The sequence below is a fragment of the Equus przewalskii genome, chromosome 18 (assembly GCF_037783145.1).
Source record: "Equus przewalskii isolate Varuska chromosome 18, EquPr2, whole genome shotgun sequence".
NCBI lineage: Eukaryota > Metazoa > Chordata > Mammalia > Perissodactyla > Equidae > Equus > Equus przewalskii.
Genome location: NC_091848.1, coordinates 57,458,059 through 57,475,850, shown reverse-complemented (window position 1 = coordinate 57,475,850; position 17,792 = coordinate 57,458,059). Strand labels below are relative to the sequence as shown.

General features: G+C 39.8%; 2 long non-coding RNA genes across 8 annotated transcripts in view; both read right to left on the bottom strand.

The window, feature by feature from the left end:
• LOC103551414 (uncharacterized) overlaps positions 1-17,792 on the bottom strand; it is a 327,409-nt gene that overhangs the window by 156,382 nt on the left and 153,235 nt on the right. The window lies entirely within an intron of this gene.
• Positions 9,204-11,039, bottom strand: LOC139076931 (uncharacterized). The gene is made up of 2 exons (XR_011529009.1): positions 10,898-11,039; positions 9,204-10,622 (listed from the first exon to the last, which is right to left on the bottom strand). It is a non-coding gene; the product is annotated as an uncharacterized lncRNA (long non-coding RNA).

Here is a 17,792-nt window from a genome sequence, read left to right as displayed (position 1 = left end):
CTCTGGCAGTGATGGTGGGAATGTAAACTGGTAGAGCGACTATGGAAAACAGCATAGAGGTGATTCAAAAAATTCAAAAGTGAACTACCGTATTATCCAGCAATCCCATTTCTGTGTATACATCTGAAAGAAATGAAATTGGTATCTCAGAGGGTAACTGCCCTCCTATGTTCACTGCAGCACTATTCACAACAGCCAAGGTATGGAAATAACTTGTGTTCATTGCTGGATGAATGGATAAAGAAAGTGTAGTATCCACATACAAGGGGATATTATTCAGCTTTAAAGAAGGAAACCTTACCATTTGTGTCAACATGGATGAACCTGGAGAACACTATGCTAAGTGAAATAAGCCAGACACAGAAAGACAAACACTGCATGATCTCACTTATAGGCAGAATCTAAAAAATTTGAACTCTTAAAAACAGAGAGTAGAATGGTGGTTGCCAGGGACTGCGGGGTGGAGGAAAATAGGGAGATGCTGATCAAAGGGTACAAAGTTTCCATAAGGAAGATGAATAAGTTCTGGAGACCTAACGTCTATCATGGTGACTATAGTTAATAATACTGTACTGTATACTTGAAATGTGCCAACAGAGTAAATCTTAAGTATTCTCACCACCCACACACACAAAAATGCAAGTTTATGGATATGTTAATAGAGTTCTTAGATTTCACACCAAAAGCATAATCCATAAAAGGAAAACTTGATAAGTTGTGCCTCAGCAAAGTTAACTTTGTCCTGGGAAAGATCTTCCGAAAAGGATGAAAAGACAAACTACAGACTGGGAGAAAATACCTGCAAACCACATATCCGACAAAGGACTAGTATCTACAATATATAAAGAACCTCAAAACTCAGCAGTAAAAATAATAATAATCCAGTTAGAACATGGGCAAAGGACGTGAAGACACACTCACTGAAGATGTATAGATGGAAAATAAGCACAGGCAAAAAATACCCAACATCATTAGTCATTAGGGAAATGTACATTAAAGCCACAACGTGATATCACTACACACTTATTACAATAGCTAAAATAAAAGAACAGAGACAACACCTGATGCTGGTGAGAATACCGAGAAATTGGATCACTCATATATTGCTGGTGGGAAACTAATATGGTACAGCCACTATGAAAAACAGTTTGGCTGTTTCTTCAAAAGCTAAAAAGGCATTCACCATACAACCCAGCAGTTGAACTCTTGGGCATTTATCCCAAGAAATGAAGACTTAGGTTCACACAAAAACCTCTACATGAATGTTTATAGCTGATTGACTTGTGTTAACCAAAAACTGTAAACAGCCTAGATGTCCTTTAACAGGTGAATGGTTAAACAAACTAGAACAATCATACCATGGAATACTCAGGAAAAAAAAAACGGGGGAACACATTATTGACACACACAACCACCTGGATGAATCACCAGAGAGTTATGCTAAGTGAAAAAATCTGTCTCAAAGGGTTACATACTGTATGATTCCATCAACATAACATTCTTGAAATGACAAAACTCTAGAAATGAAGAACAAATTAATTATTTGTTGGGGATTAAGGAGGGAATGGGGGCGAGAGAGCAGTGGGTATGGCTATAAAAGGGCAACATGAGGACTCTGCTATGATGTGAATGTTCTATTTCTTGATTGGGTCAATTTCAACATCCTGGTTGTGACAACATGCTACAGTTTTACAAGATGGTACCACTGGGGAAAACTGAATAAAGGGTACATGAGATCTCCCTGTGTGATTTTTACAACTACATGTGAATCAATAATTATCACAAAAATAAAAAGTTTAGAAAATAATACAATAATTTGTTTTTAAAAGGAAGGAGTGCAGCATTGGATGGAACCTAGGAACCAAGAAGACCTAGGTTCTTATCCAGTATCACCTCCGGAGTCTATGACCTTGACTACGGCGCTTCAACATTCAGAATCATAGTTTTATAGTTTGTAAAATGTGTAGATTAGACAAACTGCCTTCTGAAATCAAGTTCCAGTTACATGATTCTTTGACAGAATTTTATTTCCCAGAAAAGAATATCTCCATAAAATACACCATTCTCTATAACGCTAAATGGAGCTCATGGGGATTATTTCAAATCTGGGGAAACTGGCACATTGCAGAATGGAGCTGTACTTGGGAAAGATCAATCTGCTTGCTCATTAATGGACAAATCTCTAAAGACTGTCCTTAACCCAGCCCAAAATAGCATTTCCTCATAATGTTAGAGATGAGGAACTGGTTTACGATTAAATTAGAAACTCTACCTTCTCAGCCTATCAGAGCGCCAAAGGAATATTTTCATTCTAGCAATTTTAATTTTCTCAGAAAGCCAAACTTCTCCCAAACCCTGTTTCACAGGGAGAGGAGATAACCGATATATTTGAGGCAGGTCCTTTAATTCACTGTAGCTTCAGCAATGTTGGGTTTGGCTTAGGCACTAGGACTGATGTGTTTACATAACACTTGGGGCACGCTTTTTCTAGTCTTCTGTCTGTCACCAGCTGATGGACTCCAAGACAGTCTGGATATGAATTTACTGCTCTTGCTGGAGACTGGTCTGTACTATACTTTATTCACACAACAGTGTTTTTTCTAATTTTTTAAAAAATTTATTTTTTTATTGCAGCAACGTTGGATTATAATATTATATAACTTTCAGGTGTACATCCTAATAGATTTCGAATTCTGTGTAGGTTAAGTCATGTTCACCACCCAAAAACGAATTACAATCCGTCACCACACATTTGTGCCTAATCACCCCCTCACCCTCCTCCCTCCCCCGTTCCCCTTAAACAACGGTTTTTAAAAAGTTATTTCCTCTATTAAAAATCCACAACATCTTCAAGGAGCTTTAAAGAAGCAAAATTATTATTTAAAAAAACCACATGGCTTTTAAACTCCTAAATATTTTTCTTAAAACAATTATTCCATTATTCTGAGTTCAAACCACACTGGTACTGATATATACACAAAATAATAGAGTGACATAATTCTGAGCGCATAATGCACACCATGTGATATATACATAAAATTATGGAATAGATGAAGGTTTGGGAGTAGCTACTCTCGTGATTCTAACTAATTAACTATGGAAACATCCTGTAGGTTTAAATATAAAGCTGAGGCCCCAAGGCTGTTAAAAAACAAACAAACAAACATATCTTAAAGGGGTTTGGTTTGGGGACTGTGAAGATTTTTGAAAGTTGTCATACTTGAGTTCTCCTTGGAAGGTCAAAGAACATGCAGAGTTAGAGCTGGCTTACATTCTTTACGGCATTTATTCATTCACAAATTTTCATTGGAACCTACTATGTGCCTAGCACTATCTAGTTGCTAGAGGATGGTTTACAGACAAATAGGCAGTGATCTTAATACAGAGTGCCAAGTCTAGAACAGAGATAGTACCAAGCACTTGGAGGACACAGGAAATTATCCAATCCAACCTTGAGCTGAGTTTTGACATGCATGCTATTTATTGCTTTTTAAACTCAGACCTGCATGTCAACAGGGTCATCTACTGCCCCACATTGGGAATATTACATGAGTGCAAAGATTTCCAATTGCTGGCCTACTGGTATGCCCAAAAATCTTCTGTAAACAGCTGACAACCCAAATCCAGACCGCCTGGTGCCAAACAGCTCACTCGTCAAGGTTGCTCATGCAACCTTCACCGCTCATGATGGAGTGGAGGTGAGAATGGATCGTCACAAAATGGCAGATACGTATTGCAGGCTCAGCAAAAACCTGGCCCTGCAGGTCTCTCCCTGGAATGTCTCCTACAAAACTTTGCTTCTCCCTCTAGTAACTCTGGCCTGTGAGTTTTTCCTTCCTTACCCAGTAAACCAAGCCACGTGCTTAACAGAATTTATCCTGAACCCTGTCACACGACGAGTGAAAACCCAACTGCATTTCCTAGGTGATGTCGAAATGGAAATCACAAGAAGGTATGTTAAGGTTTCCTCCCAAACTTACATAACACAAGAGAACAGGCTTGTTGGAGGGAAACAGTGTATCCTCATGGACAGAGTGACCTTAGGTTCCCCATGGAAGCCCAACTCTCCCCACTCCAGACTGCTGGACTGGGCTAGCGTCTGGTTTGTCTGATTTGATTATGAGCCCCCTGGGCAAGAATTTTGTCTAATTCTATGTTCGCTACAGCACCTAGCCCACTGTTGGCACCACGAAATGCCAAAGAACACTCAATCTCTGTGAACTAATAATAAGACTGACTTCCCAACTCAACGTGATGAGGTTTCTGTCATTTTCATGCCAGTGTTCTTTCTGATTCATATTTCATATTTGTGTCTGGAGAGCAAGCTTCATGTGTTACTGAATCACCTCTGGACTGATCTTCTTTTCAGGAAATGTAGGCACGAGGTTGAGTATTTTTCAACCACGAGTTTTGGGAACACAGACTGCTGAAAAATGCTAGGCTACACGAAGGGGAAATGTTTCTGAAAGAATCGCTTTTTTTCAGCAGTCATGAGGATCCCTGTGAGCCAAGGATTCAGACTGGTTAGCAGATGTGACCGTAAAACCAGCAGGGCCCTTCGATGCAAACATTTCACTTTAGCTTCTCTGTTCCTAAGGAAAAGAGTCAGCTTTTCAGCCTATAGTTGTCTTTTTAACTGCACTTCTTTAATTGTACTTCTTATTTGCTCTAGAACTGAATAATTAAATTTCTCTTCATGTTATATGAGTCACCAAATCGATTTTTATAGGCAGAAATCAGACGTTACATACGGAACTTCACAAACATAACAAAGGAGTTTTCGGGGCAATCTCATCCTAATTCAACTGAAGGTGAAGAAACATCTTCACAAAGAGAGGATATTTTCATTATATGACTTTTTCCTTGCTATTTAGCGTGCCTTGTAATTTTTTGTTGGAAGTTAGACATGATGTATTGGGTAATAGGAACTGAGGTAAATAGGCTTTGGTATGATGTTTTATGTTAATCTGTCTAGAAGTTGGGCTGTTGGCTGTAGCTGTACCTACCAGAGGCTTGAGACACCTCTGCTGCCGTTGTTTTTTGTCTCCCCCATTGTCTCTGAGCTTCCCTGAGAACTCCTCCTCAGACAGTCTGTGTCTTGCAGCCCTTTCAGCTGTAACCCACTGTTCTTATACTGGAGCCCTGCTGGTGTAGAGGGTGTAAGGTGTGGGGGAGGGGGAGCATTCTATACTCTTACAATGAAATTTCAGTCTGTGTCATTGGACTGTGAGCTTCATAAATATTTCCTAGCTTTACTCCCCACCTTAGGTAAGACAAGATGCCTAGAAAGCGCCAGAGTTGAGTACATGCTCTTTCCCCAGGGGGGATAAGGCTCTGGTAAAGTCTTAGACCCTGAGGAGTGGACTTTTGTTATGGCCAAGGCACTGGGTGAGTTTTCAAATTGTTACTTTTTCCCTTCCATTGTCAGAGGCATAGAGGATCTTTCTTGGCTCTTTACCAAGAAGATCTGGGGGATTCCCAGAGGTAAACACCATGAAAGTGTGGGAGCTCCCTAAGACTGTGTCCCCCAGGAGTTTCTGACTCTCATGTTAGTCCCCACTCAGCATCCAACAATTCACCAAAATTACCATTTAACTGTTGCTATAAGTTTATGGACCCAATGACTTCTGTTCTAGGTAAGCAGATCTTGGCTGTGACTTTCTGAATTTGACCTGCTTGACCCGCAACCTTAGTTTCTCTGGGTCCAAGAAAGGTCTTTGGTTTTCAGTGTGTTCAGCTCTTTTCTTGTGAAGGTAAGAGTGACAACTTCCCAGCTCTTTACATATTGAAGCTGAACCGTTAGACAATTTTTCACAGGTAAAAATAAATGTGATATGAGAGTTGAAGTACTGCTACAAATAATTGGGATAAAAATTATTTTGAATCTTCAAAGCTTATTTCTGATAATGAGGTTAAGTGAATAAGACAATTGAAATGGATAACAGAGTTTAGCGGGGCTTCCATAGACCAAATTTAGAGCAATTCATGCATTATAACAAATAACGAGTGGAATAAATTATAATACATTGAATACAAAAGGAATCTCTTAGTTCATAATGATACCCCAAAATAATAATTTCAGGTGTTGGAGAGAGGAAGAATGCAAAGATCTTCTTTACAGAAAAATGATGACTAATAAATGTAGAAGAAATGATAAAATTGGAAAATCACTATTTTGCTGACATCAGAGTAATGATTGATTCAAGCAACATCTATTAATGGATACCAAAGCCATTGGGGGAAGGATCATTGGAGAACAAGATATTTACATAGTCTCAAAATATCACCCCACAGAGTACTTATTAATTATGAAAGAAGAGGGTTCTTTCACAATGAAGAAATCCAACAGACGTCACCTTAGCCAAGTGACCAAACTTCATTTCCCAAACTAGGATACACTGACAGCGTGTACTTCCTGACATGATGCTCTGTGAAGGACACAACATCACACACATTGTAGTCCTGCCAAAAATGCTCTTTACCAAAATCTAATTACAAGAAAATGCTCATTTTAGGGATATTGTACAAGACTATGGTCCAGTTTCTTTATAAATGCTAAACGTCATGAAAGAAAAAAATAGCTGAGCGCTGTTTTAGATTAAAGGAGGATAAAGAGATTTGATAACTAAATGTGATAAATAATTCTTCATTGGGTCCTGGAAGGAGGGGTATGAATAGTTATAAGAGATTTTATTGGGACAACTTTGGAAATTTGAATATGGACTGTGTTTAGATAAAAGCATTACATTAAGTTAAATTTTCTTATGATAATTATATTGTGGGTTATATTGAGAATGTCCTTGTTTTAGGCGAGAAATGTTAAAATATTGGGCTGTCATGATGTTTATAATTAATTCCCAAAAGGTTGAATATTAACAATTAATGAGTCTGATTGAAGGGTCCTTTTTGCAACTTTTCTGTAGGCTTGATATTTTAAAATAAAAAAAATTAAAAAGTAGATAAAATTAATGACAGTAGTAATAATCAGTATAAAATCAAATGCTTTATCCTTGTGGGTGTTAGAAAAAGTTAAGCTTTTTTTTGATCAGTAAATACACTGAAACTTCCTTTAGCATGCTATACGGAAATTAATTTTTTGCAAATGAGAGCCTAGATATAGTAGAATAATCAGCCAAATACACAGAAACATAAAGAATACAATAGATAGTCCAAAAACTCTTGGGTAAAAACCTCTTGCAAAAGACATAGAAATTTACAAGGGCTTTGGCAAACAGTGGTAGGAAATTAAAAGCAAAATTTTGGACACAAAAATAAAGTTTTGCTGCATAAACATGAAAATGAAAAGATTAACGTCAAATATAAATAATTGCAATAAAATGTCCTCCCCTACCTTAATTAAGAGCTTTGTGCAAATTTATTTTCTTCAAAATGCTGTCATTTCACTGTGCTGGTTTCTTTGACAACGTGTGAAATAATGAGAATGTACACTTAGTCTTGGCTTAGTCTTAAATAGGGCACTTTTAAAGACGCCTTCTCTCCTGCAAGTGATGGTAAAGTGATTAAAATGATGGCAAAATCCAACATAAAGGTCACACTGAGTATTGCCAACTGCTAGAAACTTTCGTAAAGTGTGGCTGAGTAATGTTTTTACCCTTCCACATCACTCTCTTCATGGAGTATGCCAAGACCCCAGGAAAGGGGAGTCAGTGTGTCCACACACCGGTAGGAGAGTAATAAGGGGGCTGGGGGATTAACTATCTTATCTATCTAGGGTAAAAAGCACTGGATGCTCTAGAAAAAGAAAAATCCTGTTTTGAGACATGTTTTATAAGTAGCTTTATTCCACTCGGTGTCATTTATAACCTATCTTTGCTCTGAGGAATTTCAGGGGCTTGATAAAAAAAAACCAAACAAACAAAAAACAAAACACCCTAGCTTAATAAGCAGCAAATACCACAATCAGGATTGTAGTGTAGACATCCCTACAGGATATAATAATTAACTCACCTGAAAATAAAGTCATGCCTTCTTCCTGCCAAACTCCAAGAACAAATGGTCTATTTTGAAAGGGCTATGTCACAGCTGGAGATAGGGACCATGAATCACAAGGAGAATTAAAGATAAATGGAAGAGAACAGAGCAGAAAGTGAAGACCCCTCTCCCTCCAGACCTTTCTTCCACCTCTTTGATGCCGGGAACTGGGAGTGAGTGAGAGACTGTGGAAATGGAGAAACTAGACGGGATCCACTCCCCTGGAGACTTACGTTCTCCTTCCAACTCCCTTTTTGTCTTGAGGAGCAGAAGTAGGATATCTGCATCTCAGAATCTGATGAGGGAAGACAGGAGGGAAGGATCTGAGACTGGCTGCTGAAGGGCTGAAGTTCCAGGAGTTTTCCCTCCATTTCTGCCCCAGCTAGAGGGGCTGCTGCTCTGGGCTGGGCACAGAGCCTGGAGACCAGACAGCAGCAAGTTCTGCAGACATTTCTCTGACGCCAGTTCCCGTGTCTTAAGACCCTGGGATAAAGCATGGGCTCTACAGGCAGACAACTCGAGGGTTAAACCCCAGTTTTACTGTTATTTTTTGTTTGTTCTTGAGGTCATTTAACTATTCAGAGTCTCAGTATTTTCTGTTAAAAAATGGGGGGGACGGTGGTGATGGAGGTATTATTAACTGCTCATAGGCCACTGTGAGGACCAAACGGGATGGAGGATGGAGGGTTCAACACAATGTCTGATGGTGGTGAGGGCTCAGGGAAGGAGCGTTGGCCATGCTCTTCAGCTGCCAAGGAAGAGCAGAAGCAGAGCCCTTCTTTGGATCTCTTCATGGGGCCACAGCATGGGTTCCGAAGGCAGTGACATCCAATCTGTTCGGGCTCCCTATAATGTCAGCCTAGGCACGTCGCAAACACTGGGACTAGACAAAGTTCCCAGGCAGGCAATACTTGTCTTCAATGTTCTTGTGTTGCTCCTTCCAAAATTAGTTTCCATATCCAGAACCCCTTCTCCCCCGCCTTCTTTCTGTCATTGGGGTTTCGCAAGGCGTGCCCATACGACCCCCTCTGGGTCTCATCCTCTGGCAGGCCCGTCTTCTACCTTCCCCAGGTTCTCTGTGAAGAGTCACCTACTACTTCTATGGATCAGTTGGCGTTCTGAGGCTTAGTCGAGCTCCCCTTTCCTTACTCTAATGACAAGACCTTTCAGTAACGAGGGACACAGACTTGATGACCGGAAAGTGAGTACAGTTTTTTTGCTGTCTTGGAATTTTATTATTTCAAGTATCTTTAAAAATAAATACAATTTGGTAATATTTTCATTATTAGAAATAAAATATTAAACACTCTTCAATTATTAGCATATTCTTGATAGATATAATTGAAGTTGTTTTTCTAACTGTAAAAAAAGCAAATACAGTAATCCTAGATTAAAACAGAAAACAATATGAGCCTTGACTGAATGTAACTTTCGGATTCAGTGGTTCCCTAAGACCCATTCATTCTCTCTAAGTGTCAATGCTGGTAGCATAACTGACTCTCTGCTTGTTCTCTGAAGCCCTTAGATTAAAAAAAAGTTCTTTGTAAAAGCAGACTATTAGTCCTTGTCAAGAACTATGGTTGCTTTATAGCTTTCTGAAAATACGTTTCAGTCATATGTCTCTGGGCACACAGTTTGGAAAATTCAAATTAAGTTTCCCAGTACTTAGTTCATTACAGAGTCCACGCTAACCGCCTTAGGGAAACTGACTTTTCAGTACCTTATCGTGGTTGTCACATTCTTAAGCTATGAATTTCTCTCCACTAAGATCCATTAGTTTTCTAAAACTGTAGGTTTTACAATTAGTGAGATCATAGTATTTCTTTTATGTAGGGCTCCATGGTCACTGTGGGGCAATTTTAAATGGTATTTGGAAGGCTTATTATTGCCTTTTTCTCACCAGGTTTAAATTTATCTCCATTTTAATATCTTTTTTTGATATACGTAATATGTCCAACCCCAGGGGTGAGTCGGATCACGATTAGAGCCTCCATTTATCCCACACAAGACATCCAGGCCCTTCATCCTCATAAGATTACTCCACCTGAAACCTGGCCCTTTCTTTTATCATCTATCATTGAGTATAATCTCTCGGGTACCAACACTAAAAACAAAGAGAAAGTCTCTGACACCTCTTACTACCTCCCATCTACTCCAACAACAACACAACAACAAAAATGCAACAACAACAACAAAAATGCATACGAATCTTCTTTCCAATTTCTGAATAAAGAAAAACTCAAACTTCACTTTCAGTCTTTTTTTTAATTAATGCAAAGTGGGGAAAAGTGAAGCCTCGTTTTTTCTTTGCCTCCCTATGCACACACTCAAAGTTTCCAAAGCAAGATGTCACACTACAAACGAACACACGAAGCTTTCCTCTTGGCAACGCATTTCAGAGACAAAGACTAAATGAATAGTAGCAAAGATGGAAAGAGCATGCCAAATGCTTCCCCATTTGTTGGAAACTCTAACTAAAAGGATGGTCCCATGGTGAGCTTTGCCACGTTGAGATTCTGGGAGAAATCTTCACGGAGAACAATCCTGGGGCTGGCAACCCTGGAGAAGGCGCCCATGAATCCTTCACAGCTGGACTCCAGAGACAAGCAGCTGCTCTGTGTGCCCCGGACCTGGAGGGAGAGGGACGACCAAGCTGATTTCTGAGGAAGCTGACTCCCAGCCCAAATAGGAAAATTTACAGCCAAGACTGACTATTTGTCACTTTTTCCCTGCAATTTTGAATCCGTAATCATATTCCTCTGGAGACAGATGTTCAAAAAATTGTTGACAACCACATTTTACAAAATCTTTAGTCATTAATTCACTTACATTTTCTAGACTAAGGATATTTCAAAGTTATGCTGATATTACAGAGAAATTCAATAGCACTGATCAGTTTCCAAACCTGGTCGTTGAGGAACTGAATGACGACATTTGAAGACCAGCACCCGCTGCTTTCAGGAGCACTTTTTCTCTCTCAGGAATACTTGCTCTGTCTCCGAATCGGCAATCCGCCTCCTCTGTCTCCAGCTCCCTTAAGGACTGTTCTATAGGAATGCATTCGCGATGATTACGCATCTCCCATGACTTTGTCACTTTCTAAATCCCTAGGATTTACTTTCTAAGAAATCCCTACTTTCTTACCACGAGCCACAAATGCCTAGGAACATGTTAAACTTTTTGGAAGCAATTTACCTTACGGTCCATTGGCTGTTTAATAGCTACCTGTGAGAAAGACCCATCACTTTTTTCCCCTCACTGAATTATAAAAGATTATTTTATATTTTTTAATTATTTTAATGTAATTATTTTAATGCAAAATGTTATCTTTAATTATTAGCACATCTAATATTTGTGGTATAAAAATTCAGTTTACTAATGACCACAGCCTAATTTTACTGTAGGCGCACGCGGGTGCTGTCTCTCCCGTCCGATAGCCTCACGCCTGCACGCTGCTTTTCGTTCACATCTGATTTCTTTCACTTGAACGCTTCCTCATCTGTGTCCACTGCTTTACTACAGCAAATTTCTACAAGGCTCTCCATGCCTCACCTGCCAGCTACATGTAAAAACTATTTAGAATGACAGAGATCTTTGGGACCACTATAATATAAACTCTAAATGATGTTTAAAGATGGAACAAAGACATAAAACACCTTTCACACTTTGCCATCCTCTACTGTCAAAGGAATTCCAATATGGTTCAGGGAAAATCGAGCCTCACAACCTGCCTGCTTCCAACAGCATCGAGTGTTCTACTCTACCAGCCTCAGGAGCTACCATTCTGACACCTGCTCAGCAGAATTCAACTACAAACACAATAAAAATCTAGCTAAGTAGGTCAGACTATGGAACTGTGGAGAGCCTGGGCCCTGGCAACGAGTTTATGTCTGACTGGGCAAGGATTCTCCATCATGGAAGAATGGCAACGACATTGTAAATCTATGTTGTTGCTCATAAAGAAGCGGTTTAATGAGAAATTTGGAGTATTTCTCTGATAACATCTGTGCTAATCCTCCTGTATTTCGTATGTGGGACACTGCCACAGCACAGCTTGAGGGGCAGTGTGTAGGTCCATGACTGGGGAATCCAAACCAGTGAAGCCCAGGGCACCAAAGTGGAGCGTGCAAACCCAAACACTACGCCACCAGGCTAGTCCCTATGAAACAGTTCTTTTAACGTAAGTCCTATAACTCTATTCTCTTTCTCTCTCACACACAAACACGCATTATTGTTACTGAAAAATGTGCCCATTCTTGATATAGCCAAAAAATGTTTAGAGTTTCGTTAGTCCAATGGCTATTATTTTTTGACTAGAAGAACAAAATGTAATATGTTAAACCTTATCTATACAAAGACAGTCTGAAAGAAAGTCTAATAGAAAATCCCCATGTGTGCTTTCCACCCATATCTCAAAGTTAATTCACTGTCTTCCTGCCCATATCAACTGTCAAGTTACAACATACAAGATTTCAGAAATGTCAGCTCTTTCCATACAGTCAAATCCTATGAATTTCACTTTGAAGCTACAACTTGATTCCACACCCTCCTTTCCACTCACGTCTCCACTCCTCTCCCAACAAGTCGATCATGCCATCTCCAATCTCCCTACTTGCAATAAATTTCTCATCTTGCCCTCAGAGCTTTGTTCCTAAAGCACAAACCCACTCAAGCTAGTCCTCTGTTCAAAAGGCTTCAGTAGCTTCCCTGTACAAGCAGAATCGATTTAAAAAGTTTTTAAGATGCAATTAAGGGCTGGCTCATGATTAACTTCAACGTATCTCCATGTTATCTTAAATGAGGCCCAATATCGTAACATAATTAAAAATACAGCTTTAGATTTTAAAAGCCCTGGTTTTAAATTCTCTCTAACCTTTTCTAGTTAAGTGACCTTGGAAATGGTTTCTAACCTTTCTCAGTTTGATGGTTCCCTCTTTTTCCCCTTCTACCTGTCAAAATCTTACCTATCACTTAAGACCCAAATCAAATGCAGCCCTTGTCATAACCCTACTCTTCCTGTGTACTGCCAACTGCAATTTGTGTCTCTGATAGAGCTCTTCTTGCAGCCAGAGTTGCATTATAACTCACTGCATACCTCTCAGGTGTCTGCACCTGGAGAGGAAGACTACCGCTCATCCACTTTTGGTTGCCCTACAGCACCTGGGGCTGTGCTTGCAACAGGCCCATGGCAGCAACAGCCAACATTTATGGAGCTCTAACCACGTGCCAGGCCTTGCTGTAAGCACTGTTTATGCACTGTAACTCATTTAATCCTCACAACAACTCCATGTAGTTACATTATCCCGATTTACAGAGGAGGAAAACGAAGCATAGAGGCTGAAATAGCCTAAGGTCGCAAAAGTAGCTAGCAGTAGCAGTCTGTTTTCTTAACCACCATGCTGTACACCTTCTTAAAGTACCTATTACATGTTTAGTGAATTGCACTACTGGAAACATTTTTTTAGTTGAACCATTGGAAATACTTTTTGGTGTTATTCACTTTATTTGAGCATTCAGTTTATAGACAAAATGCATGGCCAGCCACATTTTAAATGTCCACTCTAAAGAAATGCCATCTCGCACGTACAAAGGGGTATTGAGTGCAAACTTCATGATGGGGGCCCTGTTTGCTGAAATTCAATATCATCTCTGTTACATGTATGTTTCATTTCAAGTTGTTAACAGATTTGCTAGTAAGTGATTTCATGTTGACATTTTTTCCTTAAAATAAACAAAAAAGTTTTTTTAAATCTCTAAAAATATTTCACACACAAAATTTAACATTGAAAATTTCCACTGTGAGATCATTGGAACCTGACCAGAGAAGCAACCGCTGAGAAGAGAAATTGTGTTCACATGCGCCCAATTAAGCCAGCTGAAACCAGGGATGTTTTCATCCCTGTCAAGCACGCATATCCACACATGGGAAGCTCAGGGGAGGAAGGGTGTCATGTTTAACTTGGACTTTTCAACAACTCTCCCTTTCCTAATATGGATATTTTCTTCTACTCATCGTGAGCCAAGTCTCAACGGGAGATCATGCCTGTGCACTTTCCTCCAAAAATTGAACAACCAAAGAAGTAAGTCTATGTGGAACATTTGCCACATTCCTCTGGTTCCCTTGAGTCAACTACGATGGCCTACTGAGGAGCCATATAAACACAGAGCTGGGGCTCTTCCTGAATAAAGGACAGGTGTGAGATCACAGACTTGGCTCGGTAGGGGAAGCCAGCCAGAGCTCTGCTCATCCTACCCGGCAGACTAGACTTTCACCCATGTGAGCCTTCAAGAGAATCTCAGACAAAGCAGGTTGGAGGGCATGCTGATGGACACGCCTTAGTGTAACATTGCAATCACACAATATCTTGATGATAATTGGATTTTCCCATGAGACATAGATATGTCCCCTAACTCAATTTACTCTTTTTATTTAATAAATGTCAATGTTTCAGTTTTTAAAATGTCCTACATTTGAAGGGCACCTGTAACCTAAAGATCCAACTAACATAATCATGAGCCTTCAGAAAGCACCGAATACAGACCTCTTTAAATAAATTCAGATCCATGTCAATTGAGTCATACATATTTTTCCTACACTTGAGATAAAAACCAGTCACCCTCTAAGGTCTCCACGCGCAGTGATCCTTGGAGCAGCACTGACTTGCTGTAGGGAGCCTCTCGCCCCCTCCTCCAGTCACACATTCTTTTCCCTGACCTATTACAGAATGCTGGATGTCTTTGCCTTCTATAGCGCTTGACTCAGTGGGAAACAACTGCATAAGCTAAAATGAATTTGGCCTGATTTGGGAAGTACTAGCATGGTTTTTCCACCTTAAGAAAAATTCATAACTAGACTTCTGAGTTATCGTCTGCTCTCAGTCACTATCTTCCATCTGACTTTCATTCCATCTCAGCATCTTCTCAAGGAGCATTTGAAGAAGGACTTTTACAATCGGAGCGCTCTCTGCTCTTGATGGCTAGGGTTTCACGTTTCCAGCTATTATCTCATTTACCCACATGCCCTTTCGCATTAGGAAGAGAGCAAGTGCACGAAGCCGTGGCAGTGGAGCGGCGTCTCAGCGACACGGCTGCGGATCCAGACCCTCCCTGTCACCCGGAACTAGTCTGGGACTTCCGGTAGCCGCTCCAAATACGGATTAGCTGGATGTAAGCCTCATCATTCTGAAGCCCGCTCTTGTAAATGCTTACCTGCTGACATTTTTTTAACGATTAAAAATAATTAAGTGATTACAAAATGTTAATGGATTCACCGAAGAGTTCTTTCCAAATGAAAATTGTACTCTTTGAAAATTGCCAACTTTTTTTTTTTTTTTGGAGAATATAAGATTGGTAAATTGAAACAAGACTTTGATCCAGGTGATAACTGGGGGAGATAGCCTGTTCACCCATCTCTAAGAGCTGGAACGTATTTGGTTAACTAGTATAGTCTACGAAGCAGTTGAATCAAAAGAGCTCTAGTTTCTTTTCCTTCCTCTTTTTTTTTTTTTTTTTTTGAGGAAGATTAGCCCTGAGCTAACTACTGCCAATCCTCCTCTTTTTGCTGAGGAAGACGAGCCCTGAGCTAACATCCATGCCCATCTTCCTTTACTTTATATGTGGGACACCTACTACAGCATGGCTTGCCAAGCAGTGCCATGTCTGTGCCCAGGATCCGAACCAGCGAACCCTGGGCCACGGAGAAGAGGAACATACAAACTTAACAGCTGCGCCACCGGGCCGGCCCCTAGTTTCTTTTCTTAATAGCTGTTTCAGGCTTGTACGTATTCAACTTTCTGTCTTATAGGAAACAACAAATATATTTTCAGGTTCACTTTTTATAAGTATAAACGAATTCATTGATGACTAGGGGACAGAATTAAGAATTACAAGATTTATATACTATTTCCCCATATCCATCATGTTTTGTTTAATCTCCATCATTTAGCATTGTATGAAGCACACAGTAAGATCTAAGTAAAAATAGAGTAAACAGTATTTATTGAAAAAATGAATGGATTTATATATTTAGATTTCAGTACAATCTATGTAGTTATTTTAACCATATTTATTTCTGATATGTGGCTATTATTCAATCATGATTGATTCATTCAGTTGGTAAAATGGCTGAAATGACATTTCCAAACATTGTGCATTTTGGTTTATATAGCTTGCCTAGATTTCAATATTTTAGGTAGTTTGTGGTAAAAGGTGGTAATGATTCTAATGGTTCTCTTTAGTAGTTTTCCCAAATTACCTTAGTAAGCACTTAGTAAGTTTGCACTTCTGTTCCCTCTGGGATAGGTGGAGGATTGTGACTCGCTTTGGCCAATGGAATATGAGCAGGAGGGGCATGTGTGAATTCCCTGATTGCAGCCATCAGTGCTAGCTCTGATCTGCCCTGCTTTCTCTTCTTCTTGTTGTGACAATTGACAATGTCTGCTCCAACAGCCTGTGTCCAAGAGGGAGGACAAGGCAGATCAGAGCCCCAAGTCAATCTGCTATGGATATAGAGGATGTTTTTATTGTAGAAGTTAATCCATCCTGACTGACACTGTGTCACCATGAAACCCAAAGGAAGAGGATAAGGGAGGAGACAGCAGAGAGCAGAAGTTTGCGAAGAACAGGACACATTGGTGATATGACCAGAGAAATATGGAAGTTCTGTTATTAGGACTCAGTACATTAGCCTTTTTAATATAACATCAAAGAACAGAGAGAAGTCTGATGTCCAGGTCAAAAATCAAGTCTCAGGTCTAGATTTTTAGGAAAATTTAAAAACATTGGCTTCCTGTTTTATTGCCAATAAAATGTGCTAGCTACATTAAACTATCCTACACTCTTATATTCACATATTATTTTCCCAAATATTCCTATTATTTTATCTTCAGAGTTATAAAGTATTGCATTAGATTTTCAGTATCAGTAAGGTGAGGTGGAGACTTTTCCACTCTCTTCTGCTGAAAGTCATAACAAAACAACAAACAGTTAAAGAAAAGAAATACAAACCCCACGTTTAATCAAACTCAAAGACATCTATGATCCTAAATTATGAGATTTAAAGAAAGAAAACATATAGAAGAATTATGAAAATCATAGCAGAGAGAGGAAATGTCGAATCCAAGTGCCTGTGTAGGGTGGTGGAGGTAGAGATGACTATTAAAAAGAAACCAATTCACCTCATAGGACTACCTAAAAGGCTCAATAATTAGGAGCGTGGGGAACAGCAAAAATTAGCGGTTTGGTAGGATGCCGAAAATAGAGATTTGAATGCCTGTATATGGAGTTATTAAGCACCAGGTGTCCACTCCAACAGCCAGCATCAGATGACTGCCTCCCTCCACAACTCCAGAAGCCAGGAGGAATTTGTTTCAGAGAAAGTGAGTCCGTGAGGCTCCAGACACTGAAACACCAAGCACAAAGGAGGGCAGGCATGAAGGTTGGATTGAAGATGGAGAGATTAAGCATGAGTCTATATAGTCACCAGTGAGACCTCAGCCTCTCTCTCAAACTTGCCTCTTGAGTATTAGCAGTGACAATCACAGTCCTCACCAGATGGAAGGTTAGAGCAGCCAGAAAATTGATATACTGACACTGATATTTGCAGCATCTGAAACGGGAATATCAGTTTTTCACCCAGTTGTTTTAAAGGAAGCTCACCAGTTGGCATGCCACACCCATGCATGCAGAACTCCAACCAGCTCTCTAGTTCTTCACTCTCGTAGAAGGCAAAGACCAAATAGACTCAAGGAAGACCTCCAGTATGGAAGAGAAAGGCCAAGGCAAACCAAACAAATCCAACA